The sequence below is a fragment of the Chlamydotis macqueenii genome, chromosome Z, assembly GCF_036417535.1.
Source record: "Chlamydotis macqueenii isolate bChlMac1 chromosome Z, bChlMac1.mat, whole genome shotgun sequence".
Lineage (NCBI taxonomy): Eukaryota > Metazoa > Chordata > Aves > Otidiformes > Otididae > Chlamydotis > Chlamydotis macqueenii.
This window is the reverse complement of record NC_141593.1, coordinates 35,945,025-35,966,184: the sequence shown is the minus strand read 5'-3', so window position 1 is coordinate 35,966,184 and position 21,160 is coordinate 35,945,025. Positions and strand designations below refer to the sequence as shown.

Sequence of the window (21,160 nt, the reverse complement as noted above, 5' to 3'; positions counted from 1 at the left end):
TGCAGAGACTTTTGTCTTTTTGCTTCTTAGAACTGAGTATGGTTCTTACCGTGATGAAGCTGTCTTTTTCAGGCTGTTAAAAAATAAAAATGAAGTAAATTTTATACTCCGGACCTTCAGCCAAACAAAAAGAAAAGAAATTGTGAAGTGGAAGAACACTTGAACACTTGCACTGTTGTATTATTACTACTGGCAGTTTTTAATTGCCTATAAAATGCAAGCACAAGTTGTTGACTAGTTCTTGAGGAAACGGTTACACTGTACTCTTAGAAATTGTTTATCAATGAATGAAAAGATGTTCAGTGCAAACTATTTTTCTTCTTGGTTCCAGCATATTTTCTTGGATGCATGTGGTTAGTCTGGCATGATTCTCTAGCTAGTTAGAATTATTACAGATGTGATTAATTTTGTCATTGCACACCAATAGCTACATAGTATTGTTGCCCAGTATTTGCATTTAAAGTATCAGCATTGTTACCTCCTATTTCCCACCGTTAAGCAGAGAGTAACATTTCACTGGAAGCAGCTCTTGGTTTATTGTGCACGCTGTTTGCATGTTGTTCAATCAAAATTAAAAATAATGACAATTACCTGAAATTTCCACTCTACTGGATGAGGTAAATACAATGACTACCAACTCATATGAGTACAAGAGTAAAAGATGCTTTTTTGTAACAAAGGAAAGATTAAAAAAAAATTAGTTTTGAATTTAGAACAATGAAAATAATTTACAAAATGATAGTATTTATATCAATGTTCTACTAGTTAAAAAAGCTGTATAAACACATTTGTGTAGATGTTAATAACTTGATATTTGAACCAAGGATACTTCCTCCTGGTTCTTCCTTTGCCTGATCACATATAGCTTGTGTAATTATTTTTCTGATTTACTGACCCAAAATTTATTTTCTAAAGTAATTTGCATGCAACATATTCACTAACATGCATCTGATTCGTATTTTGAGGTTCATTCTCTATTCCCTTACATTTTGTGCAAATGTTTATACGAAAATAAAGTTGCACGTAGAATTCTTAATTCATTATCTAAAGGTGTGGATTTCAGGCTGTGATGATAAAGCTAGAGAAGCAGACAAGCGTATCACTTTGAATTTTTTGTGTTTGTAAAACACTTACTGGAAATATTCTGTTCAAAATTTGGCCACTCAGGGTGGATTTCCAAGAGCACTTCAGTTTTGACACTTGACATGCCTTGCCCTTCATCCATAGTGCTACTGGTGTTTATGCAAACAATTTCCTGGTTTTAGGGAGCTGAGTAACAAAGGGATTTAATATAACTGCTGAAGATAAATAGCATCAGCAAGTCAGAATGAGTTGTATCTTGGTGTATGAAATGAATCATAGGTCCTGACTCCTTTTTTGCTCTAATGCTTGCAACAAAGTGTAAGCAAGGGCAGGAACTCCACCAGCCATCATGCTCGTACAGTGGAAGCATAGGACAAGCTCTGATCCTAATGTCAGACTTTGCACGTGGCCCCAAGACAAATAACACCACTTCTTCTACTTCCGTAACTTAGTTGAATAAGTAGATTGCTCCATGGCTGCACACCTGATGTCACGTCAATACCTTCTTGCTTCACCGCTCCCGAAAGAAATAGCTGAAGGAAAATCCTCTGGTAGACACTACGGTCAGTATTGGTAAGAACTGGCATGTTAACTGGCAGCATTTTTCCCATAAGATGGTTGCTCCATCTTCAGTGAAGGAAAACGTACAGAGTACTTTTGAAAGAGTAGTATTAGCATTTGCAGCTGTACTGGATGCTCAGATTCCGCAGAGAAAATGGAGCGTGTTGAGGTTTTGCAGGTATATCAAGAGTTTTCACCAATAGCTAATCACTCCTGCAGGCGATTATTGTATTTTTCTGCTGGCCTAGACTGAAAGTCCTAGCACGTCTAACCTTACTCAAGCTGTTTGTTTCCTGTGTGCCAGTGAGTTCTCTGGAAGTCTGAACTGGTTCACGTGGTTAAGTTAAGCTTACAGCAACTGCTTGCAGTCTCTTGGTCTCGAAGTACTGCATTTGTTTGGCAGGAGTTACGTGCCTAAATGCTTGTCTGGCATTTGTTGGTTCACTTTCCTTTCTACTTGTGATAAATTCTTAAGAAATGTTATCTCCTCCCTGCATGACTGTTCCACGTGGTAAATCATCCAGTCGTGTTTCCTTAAAATTCCCAGTCTTGTAACAGCTTCAGTGAACAGGCTAAAGACCTGTCCTGAAGAAGTGGTAGCCGAATGAGGGAAGGGGGATTCGCAGCGAGGTTTGTGTTTGGTAACTTTCAGCTTCTGGTTAATGGTTGAACTCTGTGACTGTGCTAACCAGCTCTGGAATGCGTGGGAGTCCTAGGAAGGAAGGGGGAGGCTTGCCAAAATACCTGGGAGAGCATTCAAACTAGAAAAGGAGGTATGGGAGGGGCAGAAGCAAAGGCTATCTGGAAGATACTAACTTTGCCCAACGGCTGGTGTCGTTTGCAGGGCAAGGGAAGGCTAGGGGCAAGCTGCGTCGCATTGTGGCACCTCAGGGGATCGTATTTTAAATGTACTGCACACCACTATTTATAATAGTCATCGATCAAACCTGTTCCAGTCCATTTTGCTATTGAGATGGGTTTTTTTAAACTCCTGTTCAAAGATGAAAAAAGTTGTTTGGAGTTACATCCCCCTCTGTCTCAAGTTGCCTTTTATGTAAATTGTGCTGTTTGCAGTCGTAAAACAAAGACAAGATTCATGACCTCTTCCAAAGGAGATAGTGAGCAGAGGCTGTTTTGCTAGGGGTAGAATAAACAGACTTATGAACAAATAAAGTTTTTTAAACAGTTATTCATTACAAACATTTTTGGAGTTCAGGTTAAGGAAAGACAGACAAGTTTACATAAGGAAACAATAGATGTTTAAAACAAGTGGTGTTGCCCCGTGCAATTTGCTGGATTATTTTAAAAATTGTTTGTGTCATGGTAATTATGCTAAGTGATTAGTATTACAATGAGTAATTTTGTAAGCATGGTTAGTTTCCAGATATAGGTTCTTCTGCTAGCCATCAATGTTCTCTACTGTTCTACTAAAAAAAAAAATAAGACTACGTTAAGTATGTCAATAGTATCACTCGTCTTCACAGCACTTTAGAATCATTAACCAAGCATTGTAAGGCCACTATTACAAAAGTAGCTTCAGAAACATGTAGAGAACTAACAGATGAAGTTTTTAAACATTCATTAAGGAAACAGACACCCAGCACAATGTAAACCAAATAATCTGACACATACCTGGAAGTAAGACTAAATTTCCACTCCTGATGCCTTGATTCTGCCTGAATGCAATATTGTATTACGTACTGATCACTGAGCCTGTCTGTAGCTGACAGAAAATGTCAAGTTACTGAATTAGTCCTCTTTTTTTTTTCCCCCCTTGGTTTTGCTGTTTGGCGCTTTTAGATTGCAGTAGTCACTTGAAGACTACTGTATGTACACACATGTTAATTATCAACTACAGCTACAAGCAAGCTTTTCCAATACAACATCTGACTGCATTTTCGTATTCACGGTTAAAAAAATAGGCTCGCTCGGTGCCTCCTTCCAAAGTCCAGCACCTCCATGAAGAACACTGTTTGCCTTCTTTATCTTAATTTCTGTATGAGGCATGCTGTGCAAACATCATCTGCACTTAACGAGGAAGAAACCAGTCTGAATTAGGAATGCTGTGGGAATCTAGAATATTCAGCCTCTGTTGAAAAATCATCTGCCATTTCTTACTGGCAACTAACAACAAACCAGAAAACTTGTAAGTAGATTTTGTTTCACAGGCCTGGTACCAGGGGAGTATAGGGTTTAATTTTAGAGGGGCTTGCATTGGGTTTAACTGCCCGAGAGAGCAGATAAGGAATTCCTGGTGACGTTTAGTGCTTTACAATGCAGAAGAAATACGACTCCAAAGAATCCTGTCGGGGCTGTTCGGCCTTGCCTTTCTCATTTCGGCTGCAGGACAGCGGCGATGCCGGAAAGCCGATACCCGTAGAATGCCAGCCTGAGGTGCAGTTCCCCGTGGGTGAGTTAAGGTTTCGGGAGTGGTATCGGTGCCGCTTGCAGAGCGACGCTGCTGCGCCTTCCGGCCTGGGGCTGGAGCGGCTCTGCCTTCTCGTCTGGAGCGTTTCAGCGGGGAGGGATGAACGCCCGGCTCCGGGGAGCTGCCGGGCAGCACCGGGCAGGCGGACGGAGGTGGCCGTAGCTCCTCCGTGGGAAGGAGGGAAAAAACAGATGCAGAAGAATACGTGGAACACCGCACCGTGGTTTTAAAAGCTGATTCTGAGGTCTTCCAGCTAGAAGTTTAGATGGGCAGTGATCCCAAGTTCCTCACAAAAACGTTGATGCAAAGGGAAAAAAACAGGCAACCGCAGCGCTGGGTGACAGCGCGCCCCGAGGGGCCTCCGCGGGGGCCGCTCCAGGCAACGGCGGGCGGCGAACGTGGGCCGAGGCCCCCGCCCGGCAGACGGGACGGGCTGAGAAAAGGCGGCGGCGGCGGGGGCAGCGGGCGGCCAGGGTGGCCCCGCCGCGGTGACTCAGCGGCGCGGAGTACCGGGCTGCGACCGGTATTTCCTGTTCCCCCGCCCGCCGCCACGCGTGAGAGTGAGTGTGTGTTAGTGTCTGTGGCCGTGGGACGGGGGACAGCCGGGCAAAGTCACCCCTGAACCGGGGAGGCGGGGGAGGGGGCGCGGCGGCGGCACCGGCGGCAGGTGGAGCCGCGCCCACGGAGGGGGCCCCGCTGCCCGCCCCGTCCGGCCGCCGCTGCCCCTCCCCTCCGCTGCCTCCCCACCCCGGGGCGAGGCCGGCACCTGCGGCGGGAGCCCGCCCCGGCGAGGCCGCGCCGTCGCCGCCCGCGTCCCGCAGGAAATCGCGCGACTCGGCGGGAGCGGCCGCAGCGAAGCCGGACTCGGACTCGGACTCAGACTCAGACTCGGCCCCTGCCTCGGCACCGGACCCCCACTCTCGGCCTCGGCGGCGCCGCCGCAGCCCGCTCCGTGGCGGCGGGGCAGGGCTGAGGGCAGGGTAGGGCGCGCAGTCCCCGCGCTGGGCCGCCTCCGGTTGCCGGACGCTACCACCGCCCCGGCGCTGCCTCCGCGAGCAGGCGAGTATCCTGACCAGGGGGGCGGGCTCCACACCCCTCCCCCCCTGCACTCCACGCTCGAGCAGGTGCGGCGGTCCGCCGCCCCCGGGGTCGCGCCGCAGGGAAGAGCTGCGCGACTTCTCCCTCTCCCCGTGTGCTTTGGGGGTCCCCCCTTCCCCTCCTCCCCCTCCTCCCCCCCGTTCTTCGGGCGCGCTTTGCCACCTTTGTCCGGCAGCACTCCCGCCGTGGCCCCTTCGACCCCCCCCCGCCCCGGCCCAGCTCCGCAGCCGCGCACCTGGGGCGGGCGAAGAGCCGGGCTGGGGCCGGGGATCGGCTTTTCCCTAACGGGATTAAGCGGCTCTCGGTGACTTTTTCCGTGCCAAGTACTTTCCGGGCGAGCGCGATACTACGTGGGAAGCGGCAGAGGTGTCACCAATGAATCAGGGGTTTTGTTTACCCTGTTTTTTCCCCCTGAGGAGAGGCGGCCCCTCCCCTGTCCCCCGGCAGGCGCACACCCCCGACGGTGGGGGCTCGGGCTGCCTTTGTTATACACAGAATTCCTGAAATCTTTATGTTGGCACATCGTGAGTGGATTCCAGCCGTGCCTTGGGCTTTGGCTAACTGGGTCAGGGGAAGTTTCAAGTTAACAGGGAACGGTGAAAACAAAGGAACCAGCCTTTGTTCCGGGAGCCGGGTGCGTGGTTGCCCTCTGACAGCGCCTTGGCATCGGCCTGGCTTGCGGTGCTGGAGCCCAGGCCCTTGAGATGTGGGTGGCAGAGCGTCGAGGTCCATCCAGCAGTGGCATGCGCTGGCTTTGTTAGACAGCTCTGCCCTTGCTTTCCCCCTGCTTGAAACCGGTTTCCTCTGAATATTTTTCCAGGATTAAAAAGTACGCGCTGCCTGAACATACTTGTGTAAGAGTCGTGTACTTGTACTTCAGATGGGTTATCTGAAAACCGCGCTGCTTTGTAATAGTTACTCGCGTAAAACCGCTGGAATCTCTGAATAATCTTCTCCCGAGCTTTGGTTTATAAGCCAGTGTTGAACCCAACAGCTGGGACAGTGTTTGAAAGCTGTGCTCCGGCACAGGCCGCCAAAGGTCTGGTTTGTTTTCACCGTTGGATGTAATTCTCAAGGTGGGATGGCTTGAAACAAGTTACAATGACTTGCCTTTTCTTTTGTGCAGCAAAGTTTTACTTCAAAGGTTTAGGACTGTGATTCAGCTGTGGTTCAGAAAAAGAAAAGAAAAACAAACATGCACTGTGACTGATAAAATTGCGTCTCTTGTTTCTGAAGCGTTTGTGGTCTGAGGATCCATCTGTAAGCTCTTCCAAGCCGTGGCCCTTATCAGGATCCATGGGGTTTGCATGGCAGGGATCAGGTACTGGAAAGCACGGGCATTTTGCTCATGTAAATTGATATTTGTTGATAGATTGTCAGGCTGCTTGCAGAGACTTTGAAATGCTTTGCATGTAGTAAGCACGTGTGTGCCGGTTAGACGTGGTCAGTCAGATTTATACTTAGTGTTACCTAGTGCTTACGAGGGATTCATCAGGCTTCTGAGGAAGCTTTCTGCATGTATTTGACTTTTAGGTGCGTTTATTGTTATAATTGCTTCCAGACCGTTATATGCAAACATGTTGTTATGCCCTAAACATTGCATTCACATAGCAATAGTGACTCCTCTTCCCTTTGCAAAAGGAAGTTACTACAGATTGGAGAAACGGCGTCTAACTTTTACTGCGTTCTGCCTTGCCCTGTATCGCGGTATCGGTTAACTGCTGCTGTGCTCAGTGCCACTGCACTGGGTTTTTGTGAGACTAACGATGAGTACTGGGAATTACGCAGTGGTGTTAGCATGATCCCAATACTTTGCATGAACTATAATCTTGACAGAGCTCTTCAGAATGAAGCATGAGAGTAATTAAGTGTCTGATACTTTTTTGATTGCTTAATCCCCTCCCTTTCCTGGTTCAGTGTTTTCTAAGGACAACCAGGAAATCTTTCTTAGTGATTAAAATAATGTTCAGGCACTGGCATGGTTTACAAAATGGGGTGTGTTGTACCTTTATAAAACCTTGATGCTTAAAAGCATCAGAAGGTTCCTGGATCGTAGTAATCCTTAACTGGGGAATGGCCTAATATTCCAGAACAACTTCAAATCTGCATTTAACTTAGAGCGAGATGATAGCATCTATGTGTGTGTTTTAACAGTTATCAACACTGCCTGTCTCCAGAACTTCCTTGTAGGGTAAAGGAAATGTCTTGTTACAGGCCTGTTCTCTTTTACTTGCTGAAATAACAGTATTTACATTCTGAAGGACAGTGTAACTTTTGTCCTGCCTTGGCTGCATTGGTTTGGTCCTGTTGCAGTGACCGTGGAACCCGTCAGTCTGATAACCGGAGGGACAGCGCTGATGTGGTGTAACAGCTACAGTTTGTCGAGGTTAGAGGTTTTCAAGTCTAGTTCATTTTCAAACAGGTACGAAAATACTCACTGCTGGAAAAAAAAAGGAATTTATTAAATCTGACAATTGATCCTTGACATCAGTGGTGTAAGGCCTGTGAATCTTAATCCCAAACTGCAGTGAATTTCTGTGAACTTCAGAACACTTTAGAAAAAATGACACAATTGATTTGCAAAGCAAACATTTATGGTAATAAGAATATAGGGCATAATTTTCAGGCCTGTCTTCTAATATGTGGATCTTGCCATAGTGAAGAGTTTTTGGAAGCGGTGAGTTACGTATGAAGATTGCTGCACCGAAGTGGGTATGACTGGTTTTGCGTGGCCATGCTGACGTAGGCACACGACTGCCTGTCCTCTTTTACAGTTAAAGGTTTGGTTTCAGTCCCATGACCAAGTACTCAGAGTTGTTTCAGAATCCTGTAAATTAAAACCTGTACTCAGGTTTAATTTCTACACACATTTTTCTCCCAGATGCCTGTTCACCCACAGGGTGCTTTTCTCCGTTATCTGAACCTATCCTCTTCCTCAGAAAGAGCAGCACTGTGTTTAGGTCCTTGTGTCCGCTCCCTCGTAAAGTGTGCTTACTTCTTGTCCCCAGAGTTTTTGAAGCCTTCTGTTGCCCTGTAATGGTCTTTTGCCAGTAGCAGGATTATCCTGGTCCCACTCCAGAAAGTAATGTTTTGTGGTTTGTTTTTTTTTTTCTGAATAAGTAAATTGTGATTTAGAACTTGCTGTGGTTTTCTTTTGTTTTTCACCAAACAGATCCTGCATTTAACATTAGAGGGCTGAGGTTATTTTTCACTTAAATATTACATAATTAACACAAGTACTGACTGCAGTATGGGAATTAAAGAGCTTCGTGCCGCAGCAAAGACCACTCCAGGTCATTTCACGACTTAAACTATTAATGTTTGGGTTGTTTTTCAGTTGTGTTGTTACTGTTGTTTTTTGTTGTCTTTTGAATTGGATGATTGCTTTTTGAAAGTGCATGTTGCTAGGGAGTACTGTAGATTTCTCTTTCAAATGAGAATGCAGACTGTGGCAACTCCTTCCTCTCCAGCATTAGATGACCCTTGCAGTTGTGAACATATTTAGGGTATTTATGATCCGAGCCTAGTAATGACAGAGCAAGCTGTGGGCACTCTGGTCTGATTACGCCATCTACCCTCATGTGTATTCATCAGCTGCAGGCTTTGTTTTTAGGAAACATGAGCTACCCCAGTCTTCCTGAATTTAGGTCAGCATTGTCACTGTGTGCCTGAGTGCTGGAATCTCAGATAACCATGGTTCCTAATCTAGGAGGAAAATGAAACTCATTAGTACTGTATTTTCACATGTATAATGTGAAAATTACAGGCAGAAATACTGTGTAGTGCAATAGTAGGGTCAATAAGAAGTGTGCAAGGAAAATTATAAATCCCCTTTTGTTCTGCTTTTTCCCAGTGCCTGCTCCCTTTCCATGCTATTGCATTTACTTCTGTTTTGCACCAGCAATCCAGAACTGCGTTAGAGAAATTTCTTTTTATTTCTTAAAGCTATGCAGATTATCTCAGATATAGGCTATGTACATTTGAATTGTCAGATTTAGGATACCTAGTTAGGTGTGAGTATGTTTTAATTAAGCTAGGCGTGAGTTCAGATATTTTGGACCACTTTGGATTTTTCCTCAGATTGGCTCAATACTACCTCTCCTAAAAGCATTTTATTGTTGTTACTCCGAAACAGACGTTCTGTAACATCAGCCTGCATTGTGTTAACTGAGCCTGAACTCAGCAGTGTTCGGCTTCATCTAAACTGGCATTTCACATACTTGTTCAGGCTAGTTGTTATTTGCTTTACCCTGTTAGTCTCTTTTTTCCTTTTTTTTTTTTTCCTTTTCTTGAGACATGAGAAAAAAAACCCATAAATCTCTCCTGTACATCACTGTTAACAGCAATGCTGTCTGTAGTCCAGCTTGCTCTCTCTCTCCTAACATCTGCTTTATCATCTAGCTCTGCTTAATAGCCCGCAGATTTGACTGCTGGTGTCTCTAGCCTCCTTAGCACAACTTTGTATAAGCTGATTCTGAGAATCTCCAGGAACATATGGACAGTTAGGCAAGGGACGACCTCTAAGGAGGGGCCAAAAGCAACGGCAGTCCATGAAGCTGTGTGAAGAATTTTCTAGGTCCTCCTCTTCTCTTTCTGTGAAACCACTCCCGTCCCTGAGCCCTGGATGTGATCCTTGATGCTCCTTTGCTTCAAGACTATTTCAACAGATCGAGCTTCAAATATGCATTGGCTATTTTTCAGGCTATTTCTTAGCAAACAAAACACATGTATGTGCTGGAAGTTAACAAGTGACTGTCATAGTTATTCTTGTCACCCCAGAAAAAGCATGTAGGAAAAGACCTTTGTTTATTTGCTCTCTTCATGAGAAAATTCTTTGGTCTGTAGGTGTTACAGAGATTTTTCTTGAGAGATGAGAAAGAAAATAATTCTGTCTCTTTCCAAAGATGGAAAATAATTTGTGGCTACGTTGGGCAATGGTTGTCTCCTTTGTAGTTGGATCTGAAGTGACTGGAGATGTGATCATGCTTCTGTCATCAGTTTTTACATGAAGTATGCTCTACATCTAATTAAGCAAGTATGACTCTGTTTTCATCTGTCAAGGATTAGAGCAAAAGGAAGCTTTCGCTTTGATCTCATAAATGTTTCTTAAATGCAAAAAAAAAGCTACTGTCATTCTTTCCCCATTGTCGGAAATATGTCTTGCTTTCCAAACCATCCACTGCAGTTGAGTATACAGTTTTTACAGTGTGAATGAGAATAAGCAAACTTGAGAACTGCTGTTGCAAAAGTCACCAGCCAGGTTGAAATCACTGCCTCAAGACTGAAACTTTTTTTTCACTCTATTTCAGATAAGGAAGCACAGAAAAGAATAGGGGACTTTGGAACAGATAAAGAAAAGCTGACAGTTTTCGTGGAGTTCTCTTTCCTTATTGCTGGTCTAGCTTGGTAAGGCTATGACAAGTGCTCCAAGCCTTTTGGAACATTGCCACAATGCACTATATAAATTTGATAGAACTATGTGTTACTGGATTTTTTTTGTTTTGTAAACTGATTAGTAATTAATGTGAGAGATCCACAGGGAGAAGGTTAGTGGAGAATGCAAATGTAGGGAATAAGGAAAGAATCTTCTTAGCCTAACTGTGAGACCGTTTCTTGCTGTTATCTTTCTGGATATGGCTGAGGAACATGAGTTCCTGAAATTGACACAAATATTTTTCTTAACAGCTGAATTCTTAGGTTATGTTTTTTCACTTGTTTGTTCCCAGTTAGGAAAATTACACTGTGTTCTTTCAATAAAACGTGGTGTTCGTTCTTCCTGAAAAAGTACAAAGCCAGAAGAAGGGTAGTGGGTGATAACTCCCCAACAGGAAACAATGGATGAAGGTATGTTTTAGACCTTTTGTTTGCTCTGCAAAAGCCATCCTTCATTAACAATGGATGTACTAGCAGCTTTGAATTTCTGTTTTCAAATAAAGTTGAAGGAAGTTGATAAACTGTGAGTCAGTCTCACTCCATCTAGATATCCGGAGATTTTATGAACCATTTAACCAAAAGCAGTACTTGGGAGTAGCTTGTGCTTATTGTGTGAGCATGTGTTCTCTGTGTACATGGCTTCTCTGGTGCTCTGTTGTGGAGCACCTATTCTAGTCAGAATTAATTGGCTTTGCCCAAAGAGACAAAAGGTGGACCAGAGCTGCACTAAGTGTTTATCAGATGTTGCATAGGACTCTGACTTTGGAAAGTTCTTGTAAGAACTGTTTGTTAGATCTATAAGGGGAAAATTCAGGGTTAAAAAAGCTTTAAGACAGGGACAGAAAGACATACCAAAACTTCATAGAAGTCGTGGTAGTACTGATGTAGCTGACAAAACTGACTTTGAGAGGAGGCTGGATTTTATCAAAATGTTTCTGCATTTAAGTAAAATTGAATATTGTCACGGACTACTACAGTCAGAAAGTTCTTAAAAACTGGAATGGTCAAAAACCTGCCTGCTTTTATCTTGTCTTTTCCTAGTCGGTACCGCCTTCACAGTAGAGCTGCCAGAGCTATCAGAAGTCAGGATGCATGCAAGCTTAATGACATTAGCTGTGCTTGCAGCCTTCTAGTAGTGCTTCGCTTCCCTAAGCTTCTTAATACTTTATGTACAGATGTTTGAAGTTGTAGTTAAGACCCGTAGAAGTAATTCTTTGCTTAATTTCATTTTGATACTTTTAATATATTAATTGATTTTCTTAATACATCACGAATTTTCAGGCTGCATATTCCTTACATATCAGCATGCAACTAGGTAGGTGATACCTAAATTTTTCCCTCTGACAGTTGTTTGTAGTGGTACTTCTTGAATCTAAAAACTCCTTAGTTTTATTTTGCTCTTCCAAGATCAGTCCTGTGGGTTCCTGTTTAGTAATAACTTCAGAGAGTTCAGTGTGTACATGTGTTAATATAACCTACAAATTTGGCTGAATATTAAACACCAAATACAGGTAACACAGGATTGTAAGTAATATAAGACCTGGCAATGGTTATACAAATCTTGTTAAGAGCTGAGCATTTTACAGTGTAAGTGATGAAAACTTCTGGTTTTCATCTTAGCAGTTTCTATTAAGTAGCATGCTATACAGAGTCCCCCCAGCAGAAATACAGAGATGTCTAAGGAATAACTAAAATGTGCAGTTTACAGAGGAAGTTGTAGCTGAAGTCTTCAGGCTTCCTGGCCCACCTATTCTTTTTACATTTTTATCTATATTACATTTTTATCTATATTACTGCGTAAGTATTTATATACTATATGTAATTATATATAAAACATTCATATCTTAGTATCTAAGTAGCATTACAGCAAAATTTCCTTAGTATTTTTGCACTTAGTTACATCTCTTTTAATACTGCAATGTAGTGCTGCAGCACTTCAAAAGTGTCAGTGTTACTTCAACATGTACATCTGTCTCCACTTTTGCAGTTAGTACCTGAGGTTTTTGCATACACAGTTACTTACCTCACGGCTAGAACAATTTTAATACGGAAAGTGGCTTCTGGCATTGTGTGAGGCACATTTGAATGACCAGTAGATATCATAATGGGAATCTTCAGTTTCATTGATTCCATACAGGTCATGTAAGGAAACATTTCTCCATGCCTTTTCTGGACAGATCAGATAAATCCCTTGAAGCACTTTGAATGCACAGAGCTTTCTGGTGCTGAGAAGAAAAGTTGAAGCAAAAGCTGTTTTTATCTGTCACAGTGTCTAAAACAGTTTCAAGTTTTCTGTGCGAATCTCTCATACTCCCTGGATGGATTTGACAGAGAAGTTACCTAGTGCTCCATTAGTACTTGAAAGATTATAGACAGCAGAGATTTAGCAAAGGATTAGTCAATTGGAGAGTGTGCATTATCCGGCCAGGCTTAGAACCATGATTGTCTCTTCAATCATTTTTATTAGTGTCTTATTCAAAGATTGAATTATGTAACAGTGACGTTTCAGGGGAATCTGGTAGGAGTTTTTCTTTGGTTTCTCTCTCCTGCTAACTCTTCAAGCGTGGGAGAGGGGGAAAAAGCTTTATTTTTGTGCTTCAAACTTGCAGCATGTTTTGAAAAGCAGCAGTTCAGATAAATGAAGAGGCATGGCTTCAGTTGCAGCATCTGCGTTTGGATGATAACTTAGCGTGGTGGAACTCGGGAGAGGCAGGATGCGGTACAAGAAATATATAACTATTTTAGAAGCAGCGATAGGTATTACTCCTCTTAACAAGAGGGAGCTGCTTCCTGAGGGCAGACATGCAAATCTGTGGCAGCATCCAGGGTAAGTGTTAAAAAGCAATCAGTGAGTAGCTGTGGGAAAATCTGTGCTCACCTTGAAAAATGCAGTTTTGAAACTTGTTATCAGAAAAGAGGAGAGTCATTCATAGAACGGGTAATCTTTTTTTGTACCTTCCAAATGATGTATCATCTGCAGCTGTAGTTAAATTTTGTGGTTTCACTGGGGATTTCTATGTACCTCTTGTTCTTGACTAGTAGAAGAAGTAGAAGGTGTTATTTCTAAATCAGGTGTTTGCTGAAGAACAGAAGGGATAAACAGGTGTATACTCATCAGAATGAAAATTAAATGGCTGTTTTGTGTTTATTGCTTACTACTAAGCTGATGCCTGTATGTTTGCATTCCCCCCCCATTTTAAAATGTACATATTTTAGTTTTCTCTCTTAGAGAACTAGCAGCAGCTTCTAAAAGTGGAACAGAAAACCACTTTTCTCTATGTGTGCAACTTTCCTTCTCTGCTAGGAAGCAAGAGTTCATCGTACTTAGGAATAGTGTTTCCCCGAATGAAAATTTTAATTATTAAGACAGCAGTCAATTAAGGCTATTAGTGTTCAAAATGTGACATACTGAGCATCCTGGTTTTGTTAAAAACAATCCAGAGTTTGTTCTTGTACCACACAACTTGAGTATTAGGCTTCATGAAATTATTTCTATTCATAAGCGTTTCCCTCAAAAACTTATGGTGTGTGTGAAAGGGGATTGTTGTTCTCTCCCACCTTGCCCTAGATGAGTAGTGTCAATGGATGGGTGTCCTCAAAGCCCTTCTAGTCTCTCCTGGTTTTGCTATATGTTAGAGTGCTGTCACCTTGTTTCGGACATTGCAGAGGAGTGCAAAATGTGAGAGGCTTTTGTTTAAGAGCGGTTGACATGTTTGTACTGGTTTGGAATAATTCTGTGTAAGCAAGACTTCAAAGAAAAGCTTGGAGTAAAACAGTGACTGTTTGGCTATAACTGAACTCAGATTTATCCTGTAATTTTTCCATAAGAGCACTTCTTCTAATGGTGGTAGCAACAGTAAAAGCCATTAAAATACAGTACACTATTTTTTTTTTTTTAATTGCATCACCAAACCCACAAAAACTAGTCTAGAAAATATGTTGATGCTGACATTTTCCAGCCTCTTACCAACACAAGTATTCTTCAGGTTGTTCCTAAGTTTCTGGTATCATGTTAATGAGTGCACGTAGGTCTTTTTGTTAAAAACATGCCCATTAGAAGAGGTTCTCAGTACAGTGTATTTGCACACAGGACAGTAGAGTGTCCTAGACTGCTGACTTCCTTTGATTGTCTTATGTAAGTTATCTACGTGCAGATCTCTTTGAATTTTGCAGCCGCTCTTTACATGTTGGTAAAATGGTACATGATTGCTGTAAATAGTTTGAGGTCCAGTGTTGAAAAGTAATGATATATTCTTGCAGAATTTCTCTTTGTTTTCAAGTAGGTTTGTTTGGACAGAGTCACAGCTTGGAACAAGCCATCTAAAAATGAAACTTGCTAACTTTGGTATCCATTATTTTTTGTTTTGTGACTGAGACTGTTTGGCTTTCCTCTACTGCTGAGTGTTACTTGATATCAAAGTGCAAAAGACACTACCCTGTTAATATTTGTTTTTATTTCCAGCATACTTAGTTGGGCAGCTCCCTCCTTTCAGGGAGTGGTTTAGTTGATGTGATTGTTAGAGACGCTTGGAATTCCAAACTGGTTAAGATGTATTTGGATTATGTTTGGATTTGTCATTTCAACAGTTTCACAAAAGCAGAGAAGGTGTTGTCATTGGACTGTAATAAAGATCCCTTTTGTGTTTGCATTAAAAGTTGAGGTGAACTAAAGGTTGGTAACCAGCAATTGCAGCAAAGTGAACTGTGAGTTGAAGAAAAAAGCATTCTTTTTGTAGCTGCAGACTGCTTATACTGAACAACAAAAATAAGCAAATCAGTAACTCACTTTGCTAACATCAGCTTAGCACTTAACTTCTAGAGGTACTCTGTCATGTTCATATATAAAAAAAGGTGGTGTAAGAGTGTGTGTGCATATAGAGGGGAATAAAAACAGCCCTATAATAAGACAATTTCCAAAACCCGACTGAATGTAGGATATAGAGGTCCTCATCTGTCATCTTCTCACTGCACAAATTCAGATGCATGCAGAACTCAGGTACTTCCTTTGTTTCTCTTTATCACCTCCTAAAATAAAAAAAAAAAATAGCATTAGAGCGTGATGCCAGCTCCAATGCCATCACTTGAAAGTTGTGAAAATCCTGATTAAAAACCCAGACTAAGGGGCAAAAGAAAGTGGGAAAGGCTAATATGTTATTTTGCCAAGGCATTCACTTACATTTCCATATCAAAGGCATTATAAAGTGTGTTTTTCTACCTGCATTTTTTCCTTGAAATAGTGACATGGCTTCTGTGGCAGTTTGATTTTTATAACATCTGCCATCTTCACACAGAGGCAACATGATGAAAGCAGTGGTAGTTTGGGTTTAGCTTGCTTGTGTCACTTTCCTGCAGCCTCCAGAATAGTATTCCGTGCACAGCCTGGAACAATAAAGCTGATGTTTGTTCATAATGCACAGGATAGCTCCTTGCCTCCCTTCGGTAATCATGGAAATTCATATTAAGCATCTTTTGTTCTGCGACTTCAGAAATCATGCTTTGATCTAAACCAGTAGTTCATTACTTTTAGAAGGATGCTTTTATGCTGGAAGAATCAACAGAGTGTGAAAGGACCTTCTAGTTTCACAGTGTGATGCCTGGCAGGTACTTGCATTTTTAAAAGTTTTTAAGAAGTTAATCTAAGTCCAATTGTGTTTTTAAAACATAGAAGTTTTAAGTTTGTTTTTTTGAACCTGGGACCTCATTATGGTTGTGCTCAGGAAAAAGCAGGTGCCACACACAAGACACATCAAGAAAATGTGGGGTAGACTTGTAGATAACTGGGGAAATTCTGCAGAATTCTTTTATTATCTCTTTCTTAAGGCTCTCCTGCTATCTAGAAATGGCTAATGGAGTATTAATGAGAAGTAAAAAAAAAAAAAACAAAACCCAAATATAGACTTTGGAGAGAGAAAAAATTAAAAATCCAAACCTGTTACAAGTATGGATAAGATATTCTCCTAGGGAAATCTGGCTATCTTCTTTTTTAAAGATGGAACACTTTGGAAAGATGCTCTTTGGGAGGAATTAAGATGCTCGAGATGTGTGATGATTTTGTTTTAAAAACAGAACAAAACCTAACCAACAAACTCTAACCACTGGCTTCTGTTTCTATTTCTGTCAAAATTTTTTCCTTTGTCTTGGTTAAAGCATTCATTTTCTGTTTTCCTACACAGGATAATCAAGGGCTAGGACAAGGGGTGGGGAAGAGGAGGAGCTCTCTGACAGGGGTGCTGAATGGAAGCTAACATACTGCTTGTGCAGAAGAGGGGTAGCTGAGGCCTGTTAAGCAGAGAAAAGACTGGAAAGTGGTACTGGGAATTGCGTCTTTTCTGTCATTTGGCAACTGGAGTTGTTAAATTACCAACTGAAATCGCTGGAGTGCATGTATCTGATTGTTGTTACAGAATTATGCTCAAGATACAATGCTCTTACTAGCTTAATTCTGTACAATCTTGTGCATAATAAGATATCAGACTAGGATTAAATTAAAAGAAAAAGCTGAAATGCCTTGTGGAGAGGAGCAGTGCAACAAAGGGAATATAAGCACGCTTCCTGTCTGTACTCTGTTTAGTTTGCAAAAATGCATTGCTGCCTTGTGTGCAGGCTTACATGGATGCCTGATGAGTGACAGGGCTTGAACTAAAGTTTGCAGTGTTGCTGCAAGTGTAAATATTGCTGATTATCTCCTTTATTGAAGCACTGTTTCCACTTGATTGTCAGGGAAGCTAAAGCATGCCAAACTAACCGGGGAAATGTATTTTATATCCTTTTTATCTCTAGAACTTCAGTGTCTCAGGCCTCACAGTTGCTCCTTTGTGATGATACGTTACTCAAATGAAACCTTGTTTTTCAGGGAGCAAACTACTGCACTGCCATCTCCTTGTGAGTGGGATTGGGAGCACAGTTGTACATCGAGCACAAAGCATCTCACAGCGAGTAGACAGAGACACTCCAAAGTCATCAGTCCTCACAAGGTATGAGTCAAATTGCAACAGTTAGAACTAGCCATTAGTTTAAAGTGATATATTCTTGTAATGTACTATCTATAACGTTCATTCTTTTAGCTATGTTTTAAAAGGGGTTTAAGAAGCTGTACTTAATAGAGTAATATGTTGACATCAGAACTAGTTCTTCTGGATTCCTGAAGCAACTCAGAATGAGCACACACACATTTGCTGAAAGCTTGGTGATGTACAACAGGCCTCCAGAAGAGGAGACTTCTGCAATGAACTCAATATTCTGCTAAAATTATGCAAATAATAATGCACAGGCCTGTACTAGCTCATCTCTTAGCTAAACATTGGTAAAGAATGGATTTAATCTATGGTGATGTCTTCAGCAAATATAAATATTTAGCATGGGTTTGAGGATAAATAAATTACTTTTAAGCACACAGGGTAATATTAATGGGAATTGCTTAGTGATTCAGTAGAGTTCTGGGAAACAGAATAGCCACACATGGGGAGAGTTGTTTTGCTGCATATTTTCTTATAGTACATCATTAAGGTAAATATAATCCTTTTGGCATCGTAACCTTGCTTTTGAAACCTTTTCTCAAGCACTTCCAGAGAGAATATAAAGTGCGTCCTTAGTTTTATGTGTTGATCAAACAGGCTTGGCTTGTTTTTGTAAGTCATTAACAGATGACAGTTTTAACAAAGCAAGGAGTTTTTACGCTGGTGTGTCAGAAAACTATAACTGACTTACCCTTCATTCTGGAGAGATGAATAGCTATTTCTGCTTTAGTAGTTTATTAAAGTTGTTGGTATCAGTTGTCCTATCTTTCTAATTTGTGAAATACTTAAACAAAGCTACTAATCTGTTAGTTTAATCAGTAAAGTGTAGGTAGGCAGGAATGTCCCAGTTAAGGTCTCAAGCAGACTCCAGTATTTTCCTCAAAATAAACTTTCAAGAATATGGTATGGTATGCTAACCTTACACCAGAGAATGTGGATGCTTGCAAGCCCAACTCATAGCAAAAGAAACTTCAGAACCATGTATCCACTAGAGAAAGATGTGTCAGAAGCTGCATCCAGACACCTTGCCTGTGGGGTCCCAGAAGTTATAGAACTGGCAAGTGAATGACTGGAGTGGCTGTGTCCGTCTGCTTTCTCCTTGATGATTGTTCTCACTGTTCTCCCTTGGACTCTCACCAGCTCATTTCAGTCATTCCTAAAGTGCAGCACCAACAAGTCTGCAGAACTGCTTTGTTTCTTAACGAGCTCATCAGCCTGAGGTTTGCCAGTATAAATAGGATGGGGAGAGGCAGAGCTTTGAAGTGTAGTGTTAGTGCTCTAGAGAACTAACTTGGCTGAAGAGCTGCTGTCTGGAGCTTATTTTTTTTTCTGATACAGACATAAATTTAAGAAACAAACAAGACAGTTTTGTGTATGTTACATCTTTTGCATTCTGCATATTCTTTTGCTTGTTCTTAATAATGATGTCCATGAGAACGCAATCTTTGTTTTCTTTACTGTGTTGTTTTAATTAATTTGAGCCATAAGAGTTGATGACTATGATGAAGTTTTTGGTGTTGTAGGACTTGACTTCCAGTGAGGGAAGGCAGATAAATTGCTAAAAGCAGAGGATTGTTTCACAGCCTTCCAAGGAGTAGTCAAGAAGCATGGAGAGGAGAGGAAGGAAATGAGATATAGGCAAAATGAATGTTCAAACACAGTGTGCTCAATGTGATGCCTTCTGCTTAAAATGAACAGGTTGGGAATGGGGAAGAGAATTCCTTTCAAGTGTTGATACGCCCTTTTGTATGGGGTTTGAGGAGAAAAACAGTACGCAGTTGTGTGGTTTGGGTCTGTTTAAGCTGCTTCATTATTTCATTCGTTAGAATAACAGTACTAGCTTTTGTAGCTTCTTAAATTAATAGCAAAGTGCTTTTGCCAGAGAAAGTTACTTCAATTTGCATAGTCCGTAGAGGTAGAGAGGCGTGTTTGTGTTTGGGTAGAGTCACTGTTAAGTCCATATTTCACTGTAGCAATAGGTGACACTGTTTAATTTCCTTGTCTTACATGTCAGTGCAATTTTCAAAGCACTGCAGTGTAGTTTAGAACATTACACAGATGAAAATGTGTTCCAGATAAATAGACTATATTTCTTCATTCTCCCCATTATCATTTTTAATGACTATTATCAAACACTTTTGCATATTCTTACACTGCTTTTTATCTGTCCTGTATTTTCTAATTCGCATAGTCTTTCCAAAGGTATAGCAACAAACAAAACAAGCAGTCTTGTGCTGGTTTTTAGCAGGATAAAAGCTGTGATATGTGAAATCTAGTAGAACTGGCGACTAATATTTTAAAACTATTGAGAAAAATATACTATATGATTGTATTTCCTACTGTTAACATGTCTAGTGCTGTTCTGAGTTGTTCAGCATATAAGTGTTTGGCACAGTAAATTTTTTTTTCCATTCTTGTGAACTTGAAATTTAGTTTATAATTGGCTTAGAACAGTGTTGCTTCTTGCTCTAAATCTTTACCTGTTTTAAATTGTGGTGATTTGAAGCATCTAGGTAAATATGTATGTCAAGGTTTAAAAAAAGAGAATGTCAAAATAGGTGTCCAGAGCCACAGAGGGTTTTATACTGTTGATTACCCCAGAAGAAGCATGTATGAAGTGTGGGATGCTGTTTATGTTGAGCTCTGTGTTTCTTCCGGGGACATCTGTGCTTTCTGAAATAACAGCCTTAGAATTGCTGTTTTGAAACACGGAAAGCGTGCATCGCTGTGCATCCTTACACTAGACTGGAGGTGGCCAACATACAGGACCCTGCAAGCTGCATGCCAAAATCTTTATGCTGCATAATCACAGGTTGTATATTGAAAGTGGAAACAAGGGTCAGGTTAATGAACTTGAGTAGTCACAGTAAACCAAGAATGATAGGCTAATTCAGGTAGAAGGGGACCTCCGGAGGTTTCTAGCCCAACCTCTTGCCCAAAGCAGGATCAGCTGTGAGACTGGAACAAGTTGCTTGAGGCTTTACCCAGTTGGGATTTTAAAACCTTCAAGGACAGAGGTGGCATGACCTCTCTGCGCCCTGGGTCCATGGCTTGGCTGCCCTGACATGGAAAAATTTTCTCCTTATATCCATCTGAACCTCTCTTGTTTGAACTTTTGCCCATCATCTCCTATCCTCCCACCCTGCACCACTGTTAAGAACTTGGCTGCATCTCGTCAGTCTCCTCCCATCAGCACCAACGGGCTGCTCTTAGGTGTCCTGAAGCTATCCTTCCTCCAGGCTAATCAAGCTCAGCTGCTACAGCCTCCTCTTGCAGGGCTGGTGCTTCAGCCCCCACTGTCTTGGTGGCCCACCATTGGATTCACGTCTACACATAGTGGCAAGTGCTAAGATAGTATTTGTGGCTTGGCTTCTCTTCTCCAGTTCGCTCAAGATAGAGATTAAGATTACTATGCCATACATGTGACTTAACCCCTGTGTACAGCTATGTGTTTGAACTGTGTGTATCTCTGAGCAATTTGAGAGTCAGAGGTCAGCTACCTACACATCCTCTAATCCTGAAGGTTGAATCTGTTTAGGCC

General features: G+C 41.8%; 1 protein-coding gene across 3 annotated transcripts in view; it reads left to right on the top strand.

The window, feature by feature from the left end:
* Positions 1 to 3,984: 3,984 nt before the first annotated feature.
* The window catches only part of TJP2 (tight junction protein 2), a 74,140-nt gene continuing 56,964 nt past the window's right edge, over positions 3,985 to 21,160 (top strand). The window contains exons 1-2 of one of the 3 annotated variants that reach the window (XM_086769868.1): positions 3,985 to 4,054; positions 17,457 to 17,577. The gene's annotated coding sequence lies outside the window, so the exon portion shown is untranslated. Of the gene's footprint in view, positions 4,055 to 4,880; positions 5,136 to 17,456; positions 17,578 to 21,160 lie in introns of those variants that run through there. The other 2 variants (XM_086769867.1, XM_086769869.1) reach the window with 2 other exon arrangements.